Raw genomic sequence first — 20553 nt, forward strand, 5'->3', positions numbered from 1 at the left:
GAGAAAGAGTTACTCAGAGCTGCCAACGCACTCCCACCCAAGCACTGGTTGCCAGTAGGCAGACAGGCTCAGTGCTCATGCAGTTCCCATGGAAAAAGGAGCTTCTGACTGTTGACTGTTTAGTTTAATCAGAGAGAGAGAAATCTCCAATGACTGATATGAGTAATGAAGTAATGTATAAACTGTGTGCCAGCAAACTGATCTTTCTGTAATTTGTCACCTTACATATACAGGTATGCTCTCGGCAGGCTGCATACAGATCATAAATGCAAAGGAAAAAGTTCTTCATCGATATTATCTTTTTCACCCTGTTTTTCAAGCAGAGTTTTTAATTTCCTGTAATGACTGATACTTCCTACTTTGCCTGGCCTTTTACAGGTTGAGCACTGAAGATCTTACCTCCAGAAAAGTCTGAGACAACTTCAAACCGGGATGGTTGATCATCTTATTGGAACTTAAAAGCTAGAGTTTTACCCCGGCATAGAGTAACACGTGGCTTGGGAGGGATTCAGCTGATAGAGCCTATCAATTAATATAATCTAAGGCAATATCAACACCAGCACATAGTGCTTCCTTAATCTCTCCACTGTACCAAAGGTTCCCAACCAACAGACAGGAGTTAACATCAAACAAAGCAAACCCTGAATAGTGCCTAAATTTTCTCTTTTTGCCCTTTATTAAGAACCATGGGGAAAAGATTGAAAAACAGATTCCAGTAATAATTGTGTAGCTTCATGCACAGCAAAGGAAACAACCAACAGAGTGATGCCACAACATGCAGAATGGGGAAAAAAGCTTTGCCGGCTACTCCTCAGATAAAGGGCTAATATCTTGAATAAATAAAGAACTCAAAAATTTAGGCCCCCCCAAAACTAAAGACTCAGTTAAAAAATGGGCATCTGAAATGAACAGACACTTCTCAGATGAAGAAGTCCCCCCACTTTCAGTTCGTAAAACTGTTTAAAAAAAAAGTATTACCAAAGGCTCAGAAAAGGCCCACCAAAGACAGAAATTTAATCACAAGAATTAATCCCAAGAATATTCCCTGTCCTATATTTTACAACACCATCAACAGGGCCCCATTTCAATGGCCATAGATTACAAGAGAAGTAGCTACAAAGCTCAGATTTTCTCTTAAAAAAAAAGTATTCAGGGAAACCCCAAATCAAAACCAAGGATAATAAAAAGAATGGAAGCTTCTGGCATCTGTGGTCCCAGCAAATATTAAATAGCCAAATTCCCAGACATATTCGCATAAAACCTCACACTAAAGTTCTGCTCACCTAGGTACCACTTTGTGTAGGCATCATTCCATCTTCAGGAAAGTATTAAGCAACATGCTGAAAGATAAGGAAAAAACACAGTCTAAAGAGACAAAGCAAGAATCAGAACCAGACTGAAACATAACACAGGCTTTGGAATTATCAAGTAGGGAATTTAAAATAACTATGATTAACACGCTAAGGGCTTGTAATGTCGAAAGTAAATAACATGGAACAACAAATGTTTATTTAGCACCATACATCTTTTTTTATTAGTGAATGTTTTCAGTATATAATTGTGGGAGACCAGATGTGAAGAATGAGACCTAATGGGCCCCCTCTGTGAGCACAAAGAAGAAAAAGGGTGTGCAAGTGTGCTGACACACTTCACACAAAAGTAAATCGCCTGAGACCTTGGTGTGTACCCAAACAAGTACCATGGAGAGAGGGAGACAGATGAATCCTAAGGAACTCTGATTGCTTGTGCCCGTGTCTGAGTGAATACAGCCGAGGTGCCCCCATCACTTGGGGCAACAGGACACAAGAGCCACCTGGCCCTCCAACCACCTGATTCTGTGTCTGTTTTTCATTCTTGTCACCCTTTGGGCAGGTTCAAGCTCCTAGGCTGGCTCCTACATTCTTTGTGAGGACATGAACATAACACATCTTAATTCTTTTTTTAGACATTCTTCCTCCCTTTTCTCCTACTCTCTTTGTTTCTTGATCCCCTTCCCACTGAGAAAGATCTACTGCTCTACATCCTAGTATCTATTTTTTTTATTTTCCTCTTTATTTATAATTTGGATTTTAATGTAAGAGAAACTATGCAATATTCAAGCCTGTGTGTCTGATTTATATCACTTAATATCATGGTCTTAAAGTGCATCCATTTTCCTACAAATAACTTAAGTTTATTCTTTTTTTTCAGCTTTAATTGAGTTTATTGATACATTTTAGGGATACAGTACAGTTACATTCATTGTTGGGATCTTAAGTTTATTCTTTATAACAGAGTAGTACTCTACTGTGCAAAAATACTACACTGTACACTAAAAATTTCAGAAGAGCAAGATAAAAAAAATAGATAATATAAGCAGAGTGATGGAAGAACTAAACAAAAAATTAAAAATTAGAATTTTTATTGTGACAGAAATGATAAATATTCTTCATGGCTCATCACCAGACTAAGAAAGACCAACCAACACAACTGTGAGCTTGAAGTGAACTGAAATAAACATTAAACAAGAGTCAAAAAAGGAAGAAAGCAGAACATCCAAGAACTGTGGGATAATTTCCAAAGGTGTAATAAATTAATGATTGGAATATCAAAAAGACAAAAAGGAAGAAAGCAAAAGAAATTTGTAAAGTATTAATGGTTGAGAGTTTTCCAAAATTAATGACAGGCAACGAACTGCCGATTCAGAAAAATCAAGGAATATTTCTTAATATAAACACCAAAACAGCAATTAAAGGTTAAAAAAAAAACACTATTCCTAGACATCCATATTCAAATTGCAGAAAACCAAAGACAAAGAGATAATTTTAAAAGAAGTGAAAGTGGAGGAAAATGATTTACCTATAGAGGAACATAGGCAAGAAATATATTGAACATCAACTCAAGAACCATGCATACATCTGCATACATATTAATGCATAAGTTTTTAATGACAATACTTCCAAGGATGTAATGCAGGAAGACCTTTTATTCCCTGATGGTAGGAATGAAAAATGGTACAGCCTCTTTAGAGAAGACTTTGTCAGTTTCTTATTAAGCATAATCTAACTATGCTATGTGGCAGTCACACTTGTAGCTCTTTGCCCAGCTGCTTTGGAAGCTTATAAATATTTGTATTAATATTTATATCAGCTTGATTCATTTTCTTAATCTCTGGAAAGTATAAGAGGAGAGGTGTTGCCTCAGCAATGAGAAAATGTAAGGAAGAGAAGAGGTTAAAACAGATGAATTCTTAAAGCATATGACATTGTAATGATGGACAGACACTACGATACTGCATTTGTGAAATCCCACAGAACTCTGTAGCACAAAGAACAAATATGAGTGTGCACAAATTCAAAAAAATTACTTAGGAGCTTCGGATGCACAAGGTGGAAGACAGAAGATGACAAGACAGTCTAACTGTATTTTAAGTGGATGATACAGCCTCTCTGAGGGAGTTGCTGACATCAATATTTTTTGTAAATGAGTGGAGACTATAAGACTAATGGCACAAAGGTTGAAGCATTGTACCAAAGTTAATAAATTTCTTTCCCACAGGAGTATTGATCACCAATTTTGACACTGCTATGCATGCATGTTGCAACTAAACAATTAAATAAGAGCATATTAGGATCCAGCTCTCACTGCTAGAGTGTGGAGTTTAGAAATAAGCAAGAGAAGCTGGGTATGGTGGTGCATGCCTGTCATCTAAGCACTCAGGAGGCTGGGCAGGAGGATCACCACGAGTTGGAGGCCAGCCTGGACTACATAATGAGTCTAAGGCAGCCTGAATGACAGAGCAAGATCCTGTTTCAAAAACACCAAAGAGAAAGGAAGGAAGGGAGGGAGGGAGGAGAGCAAGAGTGAGAGAGAGAGAGAGAGAGAGAGAGAGAGAGAGAGAGAGGCCTGACTGCTTCATGTGACTGGATTAGAGTTGAACACGACAGTATTCATGATACCTTAATATATATATAAGATAATATAGAAAAATACTTATAGATAGGGTATATACAGGAGTTGTAAAACACACATGTATCATTGTTCTGTGTGCTAAGAGAGAGCAAGAACACCCAGTAGCACCAAGCACAAAGAGAACAGGGCTCCTTAGTGAAATATCTACATAATGACTATTTCTAGGATTAAAGCAGGAAACATACAAGATTATTATAGGACACCTTATGGTTTAAAAATAGTAAGAGGTTGTGGGACACACACACACACACACACACATTGATGGGATATACAAAGGGAAATGGGATTCACTGAAATGGCTCTCAGTGGCCAAAGCTGGAAAATTTTCAGTAATAAAACAGAGCAGAACTGGGCTATAACCTAAAATATAAAATAAATATTCATGAGTTCAAACTAATATAAATCAATGATTGAATGAATAAATAAACAAGTGGAAAATAATTCCAAAGAATTTATATAGATATTTCTGTAGTCTGCTCTCAGGGAAATGGAACATAACTTTCTGCTCCTTACCTGTGGATTTCACATACTGACTAGCTTCCCAGTTAGTTAGTGTGGAAAAGACATTGGAAAGTGGGGAAAAACAGCAGAGAAACCTGATGAACCCTTCTCCAGTCTCATGATTTAAGTTCACATGAATGATGATAAGTCACATTTCTAGTTGTGCCCTTTGTATGAGATGAAAACAGAACTTCTCCTGTGTGACCTGCCATCTCAAAACCAATAACAGGTGCCTAATAATAAAAAGTATGTAAAATCCCAATAGATGCCCATTCTACCTGACCAGTACTCTTCAAACTACCAAGGTCATAAAAACAAGAAAATCCTGAGACAAGTCAAGAGGAGACATGACAACAAAATGTAGTGTGGTATCCTGGATGCAACCCTGGAACAGGAAAAATAAAACGAATAAAAACTAAGACAATTCCTAGGCAGTATAATAGCGATATGTTTTTGCAAAAAAAAAAAAGTAAATAAATAAACAATCACTAGAAGATGATGAGAGGAAAGGTAGTTAGTTTAGACAAGATGACCAAAATCATCTCTCTGAGGAGGAAACATCAAAGTAAATATCAGGATAGGCAGACAATGAACCAGAGCAAACAGCAAGGTCAAGAAATACAAGGCAAGAACAGGCTTGAAATGTTTGAGACATGGGCTCAAATCAGCGTGGCTGGAGCAGGAAACAATAGAATAAGGAGGGTAGCAGGTAGTCCATTTACACAGGGCCTTAAAGACATAGTTTCAGCTCAAACCTCATTCTAACTGTGAAAAGAAGCTGTTGAAAGGTTTTCAACACAGGAATCATGGCTCCAATTTATATTTAGAGACCACGGTGACTGCTGTGTAGAAAAGTAACATTTATACAGCTAAAGAAAACATGAGAGACAAATAAGAGGTGAGAACAGTACATCAAACAAGCTCCTGGGAGCCTGAACTAGGATGAAGACACTTACTTCTTGCCTTGCACACTAGATTCTGGGAAGAAGTTTTCACTGTTGTCACTGTCCTTCTGTTACCAGCAATATGGCAGACGAAATAGCTCACGATGCTACAGCTGAAATTACTTGAAAGCTTAATATTTTTAAACAATGAGAACAATGACTCAGTCAAGAGCTGATGAATAAAAGAAGGATCCTTAAAGTCCACAGACAATGAAGATGGCAACAGTCCAACATCAAGAAACCCTGTATTTGTTTCCTAGGGCTGCCATAACAGAGTATCACAAACTAGGTAGCATAAAATGACAACAAAAATATAGTCTCTCAAAATTTTAACAGTAGGAAATTAACAACAAGTTAGAACTAAGCTCCCTCTGAAGACTCTAGGAAAGATCCTTTCTTGCCTTTCCCTAACTATGAGGGCAAGGATAGGGTGCCATTAATCCTTAGTCCTCAACACTCTTGGATTGAAGATGCATCAGTCCAATCTGTCTCTGCCACCACACAACTTTCTTGTGGGTGTGTGTGTGTGTGTGTGTGTGTGTGTGTGTGTGTGTGTGTGTGTGATATTCCACTTCCTGTCATTGCATCCAGAGACGATTTGACCTCATCTTTCCTTGATTACATTCACAACCAAGATCCACTAAGATCCAAATATCCAGTCCAGAGCTTAGAACTTGCGCTTGTCTTTTAAAGGGATACAATTTGATCCCCAACAGATCTTATGAGGTAAAAGCTAGCTACTGACTGAGAACTGATCTTTTCATCAAAAGCTTAGCACTGGGTTATAGAAGAAATGGTGGTTGTTGATAGTCACAAAGTTTCATTGGCATATAAGTCGAAGGTACCTCTAAAATCTGGCTCAGCAGAAAAAATGTCTATATTGTCCATGAGAAAGTCTGAGTTTCTGAGTTAGTATTAAAACAAACTCTTCTTTTTATTTTCTATTTTCATTCTTATTCTAAATATTGTTTCCACACTGATTTCTGTAATGGTCATACTAGCTTACATTCCTACCAACAAACAATGTAGAATTGTTTCTTTTTCCCCAGCTCCTCACTGGAATGTATTATTATTTTTTTATTTCTTGATGATAGCCATTCTTTCTGAGGTAAGATGGTATCTCAATTTTTTTAAATTTATATGTCTTTAACAGTCAGCATGTTTTCATGTATTTATTGGCTATTGTACTTCTTGGAAGTTTTCATTCATTTTGGTTGCCTGTTTTTTGACTGAGTCTTTTATTTGCAATCTCTAATTTTTTGAGTTTTTATATATTCTAGATGTTAATCTAGAAATAGCTGGCAATTTTTTCCCCATTGTGTATGTTGTTTCTTCACTGTGTTTGTTGTTTCCTTTGCTGTGAAGAAGCTTTTTAATTTGATATGATCCCATTTGTTGATTCTCAGTATTGTTTTTTCTTGTACCGCTGAATCTATTCAGAAAGATCTGGCCTATACCTCTATCCTCAAGAGTTTCTGTTTTAATATTTACATACTTGATCCATTTTGGTTTTAGTATAGTGCATTGTGAATTTGTGGGACTAGACTCAATCTTCTACATGTGGTTACCCAAATTTCCCAGAACTATTTATTAAAGAGGCTATCTCTCCTCTAGTGTACATTTTTTTTGGGGGGGGCCCTTTTTCAAAGATCAAAGATAGCTGAGACAGATTTGATTACAGAAACTAATAAAGTATTCTCTAAATAATGAAAAAAAAGGATAGCTGAGACGGGAATTCAGCTTAGTGGTTCTGCCACTTGCCTCACAAACACAAGGTCCCAAGTTCGATCCCTAGTACCAGAAACAAAAACAAAAACATACAAATTAAAAAAAAAAAAAGATAGCTGAATGTGCCTACTTTTTTAAACACAGTAGCTTTGTAGTATAACTCCAGATCTGGGATTGTGATGCCTTCTACTTTGCTTCTGTCACCCAGGATTGCTTTTGATATTCAGGGTCTATTGTTTCCACATACATTTTCGAATTGTTTCTCTATATACATGAAGTCATCCCTTAAAAATACTTCCCATCCTACTGATTTGGGCAGATATGCTAGAGTCTAATCAACTCTTAAAGGTCCCACCTCTTATACTGATACAATAGCAATTGAATTCCAACATGATCTTTAGAAAGAACACATAATCAACTATAACATTCTACCCCAGACCTAAAACTCATCATTATCACATACAAAATACATTCATTCCACTTCAGTAGCCTCCGCAAAAATTCTACCTCCTTCAACATCACCTCAGAAATCCAAAGTAACGTCATATGTGAGTGACACTCAAGACATAATTCATCCTATGACAAATTTATCTCCAATTGTAAGCCTGTAAAGTCAAAATAAATGCAATGATGAGGTGGCAATCGAATTTCCATTCCAAACAAAGAGCAACAGAAAAGAGAAAGGGAAAACGGGCCCCAAGTAAGTTCAAAACCCAACAGAAAAACAAACACTAAATCCTAAAGCTTAAGTATAACTGTCCTTTGATTCCACACAACACTTTCTGAGCACACTGGTGCCCAAGGTCTCAGAACCATGGTTTACTGGGCTCAGTCCATGCATCCTGCTCACAGTCAGATTATCATGTGTGCCTTCTCTCAGAAGACACTGCACTCTGGTAGCTCTAGTTCAGGGATCTAAGGGGACCACTCTACCCCAAAGCCTCACTAGGCATTGCCCTAATGAGGATGCTCTATAATGGCTTGGCAGCTGGGACAGTGTCCTTTGAAATCTAAGTGGGGGCAGCTGCTCCTCCACAGCTCTCAGTACACCTAGTCATTTGTGCCCCCACACAACAATCCCCCAGTTTCAGAGATTGTACCTCATTAAGTTTCGGAGATTGAAAATATGCTCACGGAAAATAGCAGGGCAATATGAGTTAGAGGTTTCTATTTGCTTCAGCTTCAAAGAATAAGGAAAAAAACTTCAAACATACTTTAGTGTCTACAATATTCCCAACATTTGGAAAATACTTGTTTGGTGAATAAATTCATTAACAATTGAATTAAAAGTTGAATTACTAGAGTCCTGATTGAAGAAAATGGCACAATGTAGCAGATTGTGTTATTTGTTGAGAGTCCTGCTTTTCTTCTCCAGCCCTGCCAGGCTCAGGGGGTCTGTGGAATCTAGGAGGTTATTTCATCAGTTTTTGAAGTGCTGAGCCTTCTCCTTGTACAATTGCTCTAATGATGAAAAATAGTTCAAGCATCAGACCCCACGGAGGCTGTTCCCTTCTTCCCCATCTCCTGGCTTCCGTACCAGGCCCTCACAATGTGTGTGTTGTGGTCTGTAACAGCTTCCAGAACACCATTAGTAAAACCCCTGTTGGTGCTGCACTGATGCATGAAGGTGTATTCAGGTACCAGCTGCTCTTTCCACAAATAAGAATTCACATTTCAGGTCTCTGGCTGCTTCCTGAGATCTTCCTACAATTTAAAATCCTATAGCTGATCCAACTTGTAAAGTATCAGGAGCACATAGATTCTAAGGCCTCCCTGACTCTTGGGAAGCAGGCAGTCAACCCAGAGAAACAAAGGTAGCAAGGCCAATGGCAGAAACAGTAACAGAGCCTGTGGGATTATGTTGGCCATGGGCCAACAGCATGAGCCAAGACACTTTGTAGAACAGCTGGGCTCACAAGTAAACCCAGGCATCCCTGTTAGCTGGTGTCACTTCAGATTTCAGGGCTAAAAGGCACTTTAGAGGTCCACTCCCGGCATAAATCTGTTCTACAAAATTCCTGCCAGATGGTCATCTGGTGTCTGCTACTTTGTTGGAATGAACCCTATCTCTCCTTCAAAGGAGCCAGTGTATAAATTCTATCCTGTACTATGTGAGTCTCACTCCTGCTGCTCCTGGTCTGTTCCCTTTGGCCCTTTTCATATGTTCTTTTGCCTGATGACATCCCTATGGTTTGTGAAGGCAGCAGTTGAATTGTGCCTCTCCAAATTTTATGTGTTCAAGCCCTTCATATCCCACATTATGACCATTTTTGGAAATTAGATGGCTTCCAAAGTAATTAGTTCAAATGAGATCACACTTGATTAGAGTGGACCCCTAATCTAGTGTGACTTATTCCCTTGTAAAATGGAGATATTTGGAGATGCACACATACACAGAGAGAGAATGCCGTGTGTATAAATAAGGCAATGTTTCAGCAAGCTAAAGAATTTTACAGATTGCCAGACAACTATCAGATCCTAAGGGCATAGAATAGGTATTTCCTCATAGCCCTCAAAAAGAATCAATTTTGCCAACTTTTTTATCTCAGAATTTCAGCCCCCAGAAATGCAAGACAATAAATTTCTGTTGTAGGGCTTTTGTGCAGCAGTGCTGGCACACTTACTGAGCCCTCTAAGGAGCATAGGACTGGTTCTACAGGTCTAAAGAGCCACTGACAGAGGACATGGCCATTCAGGGCACTGCTGGGTTAAGAGAGAAAGCTCAGGCCTTTTAACTAGTAAATCTATGTTTGGAAAAACCTGTTACCATGGTTTATTTACATTCATTTCTCCAATGTCCTACTGTGATAGGACATTGGAATTCTTTTGGAATTAAATATTAATATCTCAAAGAGAACATAAATCAAGAAAAGAGAATACAAAGTATTGTGTGGGGAAATGAAATTTTAGAAAGGCCTCTCTGACACTATTTTTTAGTAAAAACCTACGTTGATAAAGGAGCTCCTCGTGTGAGTATTTGAAAGAAGAACACTCTGGGGAATAGAAACAGAAAATACAAAAGTCCTGAGACAGAAATATTCCTGATTTATTAGTGCACTTATATAGGAGACAACTTTTGAGAGGTCCCTGGATCAGATTACGTAAGGTAAAGGATACCAGATTTGATTCTGTGTTGGGAAGGCCAGAGGGTTTTAATCAGAGTAGGGACATGATTTGAATTATGACTTAAGTCAGAACCTTTCAGCTGTGAGCCACAAAGAATGAAGAACAAGGACAGTCTCCCACTGATAGGAAGCCACTTTAATAATAAAGTGAATGACAGCAGTGTGGTGTAGACCAAGACAGAAGCAGTGAATGTGGTGACAGGTACATTTTGAAAAACTGATAAGACACACTGTTTATGATCCATGAGAAAAAGACAGGAGACAACAGCAACAGTAACATTTGCTGAATGAACATGTGCTGAAAAGATAAAAGAATTAAGAGGGCGTGGAAGAGCTGTATTTGGGCATGTTGAATATGGGATCCCTATTAGGAATCTAAGTGGACATGATATGGGGATGACAAGTTTCATGGGAAATCCCACCTAGAGGTATAAATTGGATGTCATCAGTTTATAAATAGTTGATATGGATGAAATTCTCCAGGGAGAGAAACTAGATTAAAAAGAAAAAAAGAACTCATTCCTGGGACAACTCTAGGTTTTAGGGGTTGATGAAAGTAGGAGGAATCAGCAAAAAAAAAAAAACTGAGAGGGAATATCCAGTAGAAGAAGCCAACATGTGGCAAAGGCTACCCCATCTTCCTGATGGAGTGGAGGAAGTGTCTCAAGGACAGAGCAATGACTTGCCAAGTAATGCTGGTAGGTGGAATAAGCTTAAAACATGAGGAATGGGATCATCATGGTTATTAACCTATGGAGGTGACTGGCGATCATGATGAAAGTAACCTTTTACTTGTATTAGAAGTTTGCTCAGTGTTGTTTGAAAACACTAAAATAATAATCTACTTTGAGCTCCCACAATGAAGTCAGGTGTAGTGTCATGAGTCACAAAGGTCTTTTCTCTGTCGGTGTTTCTGAAGTTGTCCCTGTCCTTCACAAGAATAGAGCAAATCTCACATGAATAAATAGAGTACATCTCTCAAAAATAAAGCTAATCTGGTTTATAAGACCCCTGGAATAACAAATTCCACTAATTCATTGTCTACATTCTATAGTGGACAGGATGTATGGGATTTATGAGCCCTCTTGGCCTCTGTCCACTCTTCCCGATCTGTGAGAAATGTCTCCAATATAGACTGCAAGATTCTTCAACAAGTCCACGTTGGAATTATGCAGTCATCATGCCCTTGGCAACCACTTCTGTGCCGTCTTCTGGTGAGGCTGCATAACTATTTTGTATATGCTTTCAGTAATGTTCTCTATGACAGTACTTTCTTCAAGATGCATGACCCTATTGTGCTTCTTAGATTACCACTCCAATGCAACACTAATTATGTTATTCCTTAATTATAGGAACAGCCTTGAATATTTTGTCCTAAACGCATTAAATGATCCATATTCGAAACATCCAAAGAAATTTGTTTGTGAGTAAAAAGTAATCTGACCTCAAATTTAAATTTACTCCAAACCCCAAGTTGATCTACTTCCTTGGAGTTGTTAATAAAAATCCTTTTTATGTGATGCATTAGAAATAAATTCAAACTTGCTAGAAAAATAAAAAGACAATTTCTTGGCTCTTTTGATAAGTCAGTGTGAGCTGGATCCAGGAGCTAAAACAAAAATCCTCAAGATACATGTTTTAGCTCAGTTTTTCTCTACAAATTCTATGGTCAGGACCTCTAGAGGGGAAAGATTCATCTAAGTCTGCAGCACCAGACCTGACTCCATCCCCACATAAAGGGCCAAGCTGAGTCACCTGAATCAAGCACTGTGGCTAAGGGAACACGTGTATGATATTCTGGGGCCTGAATTCATCTTAAATGATAAGAGTAGGTGACTTTATCCAGAGGAAAATCAAGATGCCATTGGTAAACTAAGACACAAGAGAGAAAATAGAAGTCGAACTCATTTGGGCATCACATCTAAAGAGGCTTCATAGTAGGACATGTTCTTGTGAAGGGTGCTATATTCAGCTATCTGATGGGAAACGGTGGAGGGACTTAGCATTGCTGAGGATCTTATTTAATTTTTACAACCTTGTTTGGTAGCTAATGATGTTTTCCTTCTACAGATAAGAAAACGGAGATATGGAGCTATTCAATAAATTGCCAGCAACCTCATAAAAAACAAGGGAAAGCCAGTAGCAGAACCTGTAATAGCCAGCCAGACTCCACCTTGTGCCTCAATGCCAGTTTGTACCTATGCTAGAACAAAGTGCTTGCACTTGAAGAAAGCACCCAAAAAACCCACATCCTCCCTGGCAGTAAACTCGCTGCAGTTGCAGGCTGTTTTGCAGCTCACCTGGTGCATGTGAAACTTCCTTGTGCCCCCCACTCACCTGGCACGGTTCTGTTTCTGTAAGATTCCACTTGCTCTCCCCTGAGCCCTCCTCAACTGAAAGTATGATTTAAAAGGAGAAATCAAACTGCTTCCCATTCCTGAGGAAACTCTGGGCCCCAGCCACCCTCGGCCGGCCACAGGCTATAAAAAAGGGCCTTTAGTATGTCGCATCTCCATTGTGCAAACTCATTCATCCATAACAAACCCAGAGTTCAAGCTTTGAAGTGAAAGTTACTATTTGTTGACCACAAGGCTCAACACTGTCAACACAGAGAGTCATTAAATAAAGCTGGCCTTGAATGTTGTATATGTTGAATGCAGATAACACAAGAAAGTCATTAAACTATGTGTGTTGCAGGCAGCCACAATTTCCTTGGTATTAGCTGTAATTTATACCATTCCGGCAGCCAGGAAGCTGGTCCAAAAAGGTTTTCAAAAATAACCTTACATTGAAAGGAAGCCCCTTTTATAATCCAAGAAGTCTCAAAAAATAGTATTGTTAGGATCTGTTTGCATCACATAATTTCCCTTGCTATTCAAAGGAAAGTATTGATGGCCACATCAACTCATAATAGAATTGTGTATATAAAAGATGCAAAATAGGGTGACAGTTTAAAAATTAAAGAATAGCTATGTTGTCTTTTGTCCTGTGACAGCTTTGCAGAAGACCTTTTAAGAAGCTCAAGTGCAGAAGTGCTCGTAACACAAATGATGCTTAACTCAATGGAGACCCTTCCTGTCTGGCTTTTCTGTTTAGATGTTTTGAAAACATGGTCTTCCTTACAACTTTGAACTCCTTCTCAGTATTAAACAATTTCCATGGAAACTAGGGCTAAAGGGAGTACCTGAGAGCCCATTAAGTGTTATGCTATTTAAACAAGATTTTTAATTTCCCTTGTTCTCCCCTTTGTTAGATAAATATTCGATCACTATCAGTATTTATGTTTCTTAATGATGTAACTCCTGGACTAACCTGAGAAATAATATCTGATTAATCCACAAATGTCCCTTCTAATACAGCATGAATATCTATGTTTTAAAAGCAATGTTTTGCAGCACAGATGAAGCAGAAAAGGAATCCAAATGTTTCTAAAGCAACTCAGCCTTTTAGCCACAGAAGGAAAATCGTGAGCTGATATTCCAGAATTTTTCTTTGTCTTGGTAATTTTCCAGCATGTGTTTTTACTCTTCCCAATTCCACATCAGAACCGCAGATGGCAGCATAATTTGATCAGATTTGAGCTTCTTTGCTTTTTAATCCAAATCCAAAATTAGAAGGAAGTTGATATGAGCCTCCCAGCATCCTCTACCTTTGTCTTCTCTTTTCTTCTCCTGGTTGTTTGCCTTTCATTGAGCTTTCAGTGTTTGACCCTCTTAGTATTTTTCGCAGCACCAGAGTTTCCATATTGTCAATACCGTTTCCCAGCATTTCTATATAAAGTGCCCAGTGAATGACTGACATAAGCATTTCCTTTCTTGTGTCGGTTTGTATTCTCAAATCCATGCTAATTGAGATTATCAGAAAAGTCCTGACCAGCTATTTTGCCATTTTCAAGAAGCATGTAATGTTGACAATAGGACTGGGCTTGGGCTTTAAAAATTAAAATATTAGACTGTTTCTACATCATGCAATAAACTTCCCCTACAATTGGCTTAGAATGTTTTCCAGTTTTCACTGTTTATCCAGATCCTTGATATGGTTTAGATATAAACTTAAAACTGTAAAACTACAAATACATGTCATATATTAGGATTCGAATACAGTAATATGGAAAATATTAATAGCCATGGACATATTCATCCATACCAAAGCATAAAATGATCATACATTATTTAAAATTGTTGACTTATTTTTAGTCAATTTTTTGAATTATGAATTACTACTCTGTGAAAGGCATGGGTCTGTAAATTTGAGGAATATGAAGAGGAAAATAAATAAATCTGCCTTCAAGTCAGTGTCTATAACATGCTCTCCAACTGGCTGACCCAAACAGATCATTACAGCACAAGCTACTTTGCTGTACAGAGATCTCCACTATGATGTGATCTATTCTATGTGCGTTTTGCTACCAGTTAGCAAACATTTGTGTCCTATACTATGCAGTTCTGGGCTTGGTTTAACAAATTAATTCATTCAGCAAATAGATGAATACCTGCTAAGTGGCAGCATTGCACAGAGGTCTGGGGGCAGAAAGATCAGCTCTCTGCTCCTGAGAAGTGTACTGTCGAGTAAGGAAGGCCATCCAAATGAACCCAGAAGTATGGTGCAGTACGGAATGGGCCACAGAGTCTTGCACCCAGTGCTCTGGGAACACTGAACAGAAGTTCTTACACTCCTCTCTCTTTAGGTTCTGAAGTCCAAACCTTTTTCTTGTTAACCCATCTATCACAGGCCCCTTGTATTCCAAAACAAAAGGAAAAAGCATGTAATAGACAGACTTTTAAATCTTGGCTCCACCACTGGCAAGCTGTGTGTCCTTGGATAAACTGTTGTAACAACTCTGAGTCTGAATTTCTCTCTGTATCATGGAGATTTTACTAATTCTGCATATATTCGATGTGAGAATGAAGGGAGGTACCTTATGTAAAGTGCATAACAAGGCATCTGACACAGCAAATGCTTTTACTTCCCCCCATGCAGCCATAGTTTATGTTGTCTTATCTGTTATATCTCATCTCTGGCCTTGTTAACCAGCCTAGCTTATAATGATAACAGCTAACACTTATTCAGTGTTCACATGAGCCAAGGATCCTGTGCATACAAGAGTGATCAAAATATACAGTGATTGATAGTTTAATTTTTTTAAATTACTATGGTAAAAGACATTGTCTTTAACCTCTCAAAATATTCTCTCTCTCTCTCTCTCTCTCTCTCTCTCTCTCTCTCTCTCCAGACACACTTATCCCATCATGCTTGCCACTTTCTGAAACAGTACTGGAAGTCCTCTTTCATATATTCAGGATCAAACATACAAGGAAGGCTGTTGTCAAATGTTATCGAACAGAAAGGAATAGCATTTCATTTTGTCCTCACAACCACCCCAAGTACATACAGCTCAACACACCAGCTCCCTTTCAGACCAGCACACTGTTTTCCATACATTCCTGTTACTGTTACTGAGCAGTCTGGCCAGTCCATCATTTGTTGGATCGTGAAGACTGTCGCACAGTTGCAGTCTCACAGACCTGCCGGCCTCCTAACTGCACTCAGCACCCATTACTGCCTTTTGCTACAGTAGAAAAGAAGAATTGCCAGACATAATACCACAAGGAAGACCATAGCGCTGGAAAGAAAAGGCTCTCTTCCCTACAGTCTTTACTTCTTTCTGTTTCAAACTATCTCTAAGCCAAATGTTTGTCAGCTGTAATCAAATCAAAACCCTGCCCTGTAATGAAATTCTGCCAAAATGTTGCTGGCTGAGATAGGCACACAGAAACCATTTAACTCTTTCCTGCCTGCTATCTGGACTAGCACTGAAGAAGAAAACTTGTCATTTAGTTATACAACAAAGTGGAGTAAAGTAAGTGTCATTAAGTACAATTGCTTTAAGGAAATAGATCCCACAGATTTCAAAACACTCCATGTCTGGTTTCTGACAATTGTTATGGAGGGTCCAGCCAGTGGCCAGAATCTGGACTCATTGACTGCCTACTATCAAAGGTATGGGAAAAGCCAATAAAAATGGAGGATGGACAATTTGGGCAAATTGGAAAGGCAGCTATTCCAACCCTTCAGAATATGCAAAAGCACTCCAGCTTACAGAAAGTATTGAACAAAAGGTAGGGAACAGGTACGTGCATTTAGTCAGGTTTTGGCCCACCCAAGGTGCCCAAAAATGCTGCAAATCTGGTCTGCTGAAACCTCCTTGATGCCAGAGCTGGGAATGGAAGCTTCACTCTCAATATGAAGAAGCCTAAGAAATAGCTTAAGGTTAATAAAAGATCCATTTTAACTTCTCAGTTTTGCAATGACTTTCATTATCCACTGAACAAGTTTGAATGTTTATTCTGATAACCTGATGATGATCTTTTATTGCTTACTTTCCTGATGTACTTACTGAAGCAGTTCTATTTGCTATTTTATTTTTTTCTATTCTATTTCTATTTCCCTTTCCTTTGAGGATAAACTATGATTCTATGAACACTTGGACTTTCCCATGATTCCTTGAAAGAAAAATAAGACTGGCTAGACACTACATAATTCTATAATGCATCTCAATCTTTGACAGTTTCTGCCAGAAACAAAATGGCTAGTTCTATAATATCTCTTGAAAGGTAGAGGGTAGAAAGATGACAACTCATAGCCAGGCATGGTGGTGCACACCTGTACTCCCAGCATTAGGGAGGCTGAGGCGGGAGCATCACTGTGAGTTTGAGACCAGCCTGGGTTACATAGTCTCAACCACATAGTGAGACCTTGTCTCAAAAATAAATAAATAAATAAATGAATAAAAGAAAGATGACAACTCAGCAACCAATCACTATCATTATAATTCAAAGATGGAAAGACATTTCTAACTAACACAGGTATTCCTTTGGTTCGCAGATCCTGCAAAGATGCACTTGAAGAGATCAGTATTTTCAGAAGTGTGCAGACTTAGACATCTTTATGGTAGCCATCGTTTATATTAACAATTTGTGATCCCTACACATATGAAAATAAGGGAGAATTTGATAGTTTAACAGCTGACATTCATCAGCGGCAGGGTGTCAGTTTGGAATGTTTTCTTTATCAGCTGCTTGGTGCTACCTATTAGTGTCTAAATCTATCTCTGGCTGGTTTTTTAGACAAGATTTTTAAACTGGACAGGGTTATCTATTTGACTTTCTTTTTAAAATTTATTTTAATCTGTCTAAAGAAATAAAATCAGGGCCAGGGATTTAGCTCAGAGGTTCCAGACCCAGCCTTGCAAGTGCAAGGACCCAAGTTCGATCCCTGGTACCAAAAAAAGAAATAAAATCATACCTTTAATTTGTCATTCTCACAATTATGATCACATTAGTCTAACAATGAGTTGTTAATATGTTCAATAATACACTTGCAATCACATGCACATAAACACTTAAAAGTCTCCAAGGCATATCAAACTCATGTTCATGTTGTGCTTTCATCTAGAATTTCCTTCAAAGGCTTCACATGCACAGGCCGCATGTGGGGCTCTCGGGAAACAATTGGATGATGAGGTCACGGTACTCACCAGGGGACTCATCTACTAGCGAATTCAGCAGCTGAAGGTGCTGCTCGGAGGTAGGCCTGGTGAGAGGGCGGGGCACGTGTGCTCAAGGACTGGAAGAGGTTGTGTCCCTCCCTGGCTCCTCCCTTCTCTCTCTGCTCCCTGATCGCTTTAATATGAGCATCCTTCACCCAGGCTTTTCCACCTCATGGTTTCTGCTTAAAGCCAGTTGACCAGAGACAATGTCCCTGAGCCAGGATAAGCCTCTCCTCTTCTAAATTGTGGGTGTTGACTCTTGTGTCTCAGCAATGACAGGAAGTGACTAAGACAAAAACCAAGCCCAACACCTGTTCTCCAACCAATGCCTGCCCCCCCATCCCCATCCAGCACCTACCCCAGTACTGTTAGGTGAACCCAGGAGCTACCACATGCTAAACAAGTGCTCTACAGTGGTACATTCCTTGACCTTTTTAGATTTTATTTTCAGGCAAGTTCTCACTAAATCGCCCAGGCTGACTCATGCTTGAAATCCTCATGCCTCAACCAACCTTGAATTACAAGTGCACACCACTGAACCTGGTTCCAGCAATGCTTCTTAATTTCGTCATTTTACCTCTCTGCCTTGTTGCTCGTGCCAGAAACTTGGCAAGCACTCTCATCCTTTACTCTTCTAGTTCTTGTTCGTTGTCACAGTCGTCATCTGGTTCTATAGATTCACACTCCTGCAAAATCTCTAAGCTACTCAACACCCTTCCAACCATAAGCTGGCCAACAAGTTACAATTACAAGACCTATCAATTAGTTCTCAAATCCTCCTTGTCACTGTTTAACTTATTCTCCAACTTGGAGCCATAATTTTAGAAAAATCTCCATTCTTCTATTTTACTTCCTTATTTAAAAATTCTGCAGTGTTTTTCCACATCCCCTTATTATTCTGTTTAGTATGGTCCAGAAGACCTGCATCACCCTGGACATTGTCTCCTCTTTGCTTTCTGCCTCTTTCTTCCCTGACTCACGTGGTTGGTCCAAGCTGTTTTCCATCTCAGGATATTTCCATATATTGTTTACTCCTGGGAATTCCTTCCAATCTTCCTATGTCCCCTTAACCAAACTAACTCATTCATTCTATAGATAACATCTAAAATATCATTATTCCAGAAATAATTTCCACCCTATTCCATCCTACCCATAAACACACTCCTATTAGTTTTCACCGTCTTATTTCCAAAGTACCCTGAATTCTTTCTTCATAGGTAAGTTCACAACAAGAGAAATCTGAGTATCTAAGCAATAAAGCATTATTTTGTTTTCTTTAAATCTATTTCCTATTGTAACTCACTTAAATCCAAATTTCACCGATACAGAAAGAATTCTAATGTCAATTATTTTTAGGGTTCACCCTTTTCCTTCCTTAGTGCCATGTAAAATCTGAGTGGAGTGTCTTACCCTGCCCTGAAACACTACACTGCACGGGCCAATCCCACGCCCAGTTCTCAGTGCTCACTTCAGAGAAGACATTCTCCACTCTCACATTGTCTCAGGTGGCTCTTGCGGATCTCCACAGTGCCTGGCACTGGGAATCTTTACTAAGAGTGGAAACCCCATGACTTGTGACCAGCCTCCTTGAGTTGACGTGGAGTCTTGCCATTGCCCACAAGTGAAGCTGAGGGAGGTAGGCAGGTCATGGGATTTGCAGACTCAGTGTCCTCAGCTCCTGTTCTGTACCTCAGTGAATCCTTTAGAAGTTTCTCTCTCCCCATTCCTCCACTTGTTATACATACAATCTTAGATAAAAAGAAGATTTCTTTCAAAGAGTTTCTGTTTTGTAAAACAAACAGTCTTGAAACAGTACACAAAAGTTTTTCAACTGACAAAGAACAGATATGATAGGAAAGAACACACAAAGGAATATTTACAGACAATCCATGCGGGTGTGCCAAGCACAGAAAATTGCTGAAAGAATGGTAGATTTGAATCATTAGCTCTCAGTCGTATCATATGTTTTGTATGAATCTGCATGTGTTGGCATACAAAACATGGCATGCTGAACAGAGGAAAGAGAAAGAAAAATGAGAGTTACACTTTATAGGTGGCAGGAGAGCCTCTTTCTGCTTGTCATCAGACCATATCCAACTGTCCAACTCCCTGGTCAGCTTGTACTACACACACCACCACCATCATCTAGGTAAAATAAGGGAAAAATTAATATTCACTCTCTAATATATTGTGGCAGTTAAGATGGAATGTCAACTTGATTAGCTTTAGAAACTGCCCTGGAGATTGGTATGTCTGTGTAGGTCATGGAGGTGTGGCCTTATAGTCTATGTCTGGTTTCTTGCCTCTTCCTCACTAGCACTTCTCCCCTCTCTGTTTCCTGGATGTATGGGATAAGCAGCTCTCCTGCATTATGCCTTCCACTATGTCACTCTGACTTGGAACCAGCCAACCATGCACTAAACTCTCCAAAACTGTAGACAAAAATAAACCTCTCTTCTTTAATTGCTGGTTTTGGGTATTTTCTTCCAGTGACAAGAAAGTAAGATATATATACATGAAACCTAGTATGTCTTTTCCATAAGCTAATAACAGCCTCCATTCCCCTACAAGGTGAACAAGACTCTATGAGACTTTTCTACACGAGAGGCAGAATCAAGAGTTTTAGTATAGGTTTTTTTCAGCTGCCTGACTACCTGCCTGTCTGCGATCACCGGCGGCGTGCGCGTGAGCTCCCGGCCTGCGCGTGAGCTCCCGGCCTGCGCGACAACAGACCCAGGAAGGACCCAAGGACCCC

The 20553-nt window shown here is 39.1% G+C and overlaps 1 long non-coding RNA gene across 1 annotated transcript in view; it reads right to left on the minus strand.

Moving 5' to 3' along the window:
- Positions 1-1283: 1283 nt before the first annotated feature.
- LOC104872736 overlaps positions 1284-20553 on the minus strand; it is a 48255-nt gene continuing 28985 nt past the window's right edge. The window contains exon 3 of the long non-coding RNA XR_783270.2: positions 1284-1340. This is a non-coding gene — a long non-coding RNA (uncharacterized LOC104872736). The remainder of the gene's footprint in view (positions 1341-20553) is intronic.

Source organism: Fukomys damarensis, unplaced genomic scaffold (assembly GCF_012274545.1).
Source record: "Fukomys damarensis isolate Sample0158 unplaced genomic scaffold, DMR_v1.0_HiC HiC_scaffold_33, whole genome shotgun sequence".
NCBI classification, from domain to species: Eukaryota; Metazoa; Chordata; class Mammalia; order Rodentia; family Bathyergidae; genus Fukomys; species Fukomys damarensis.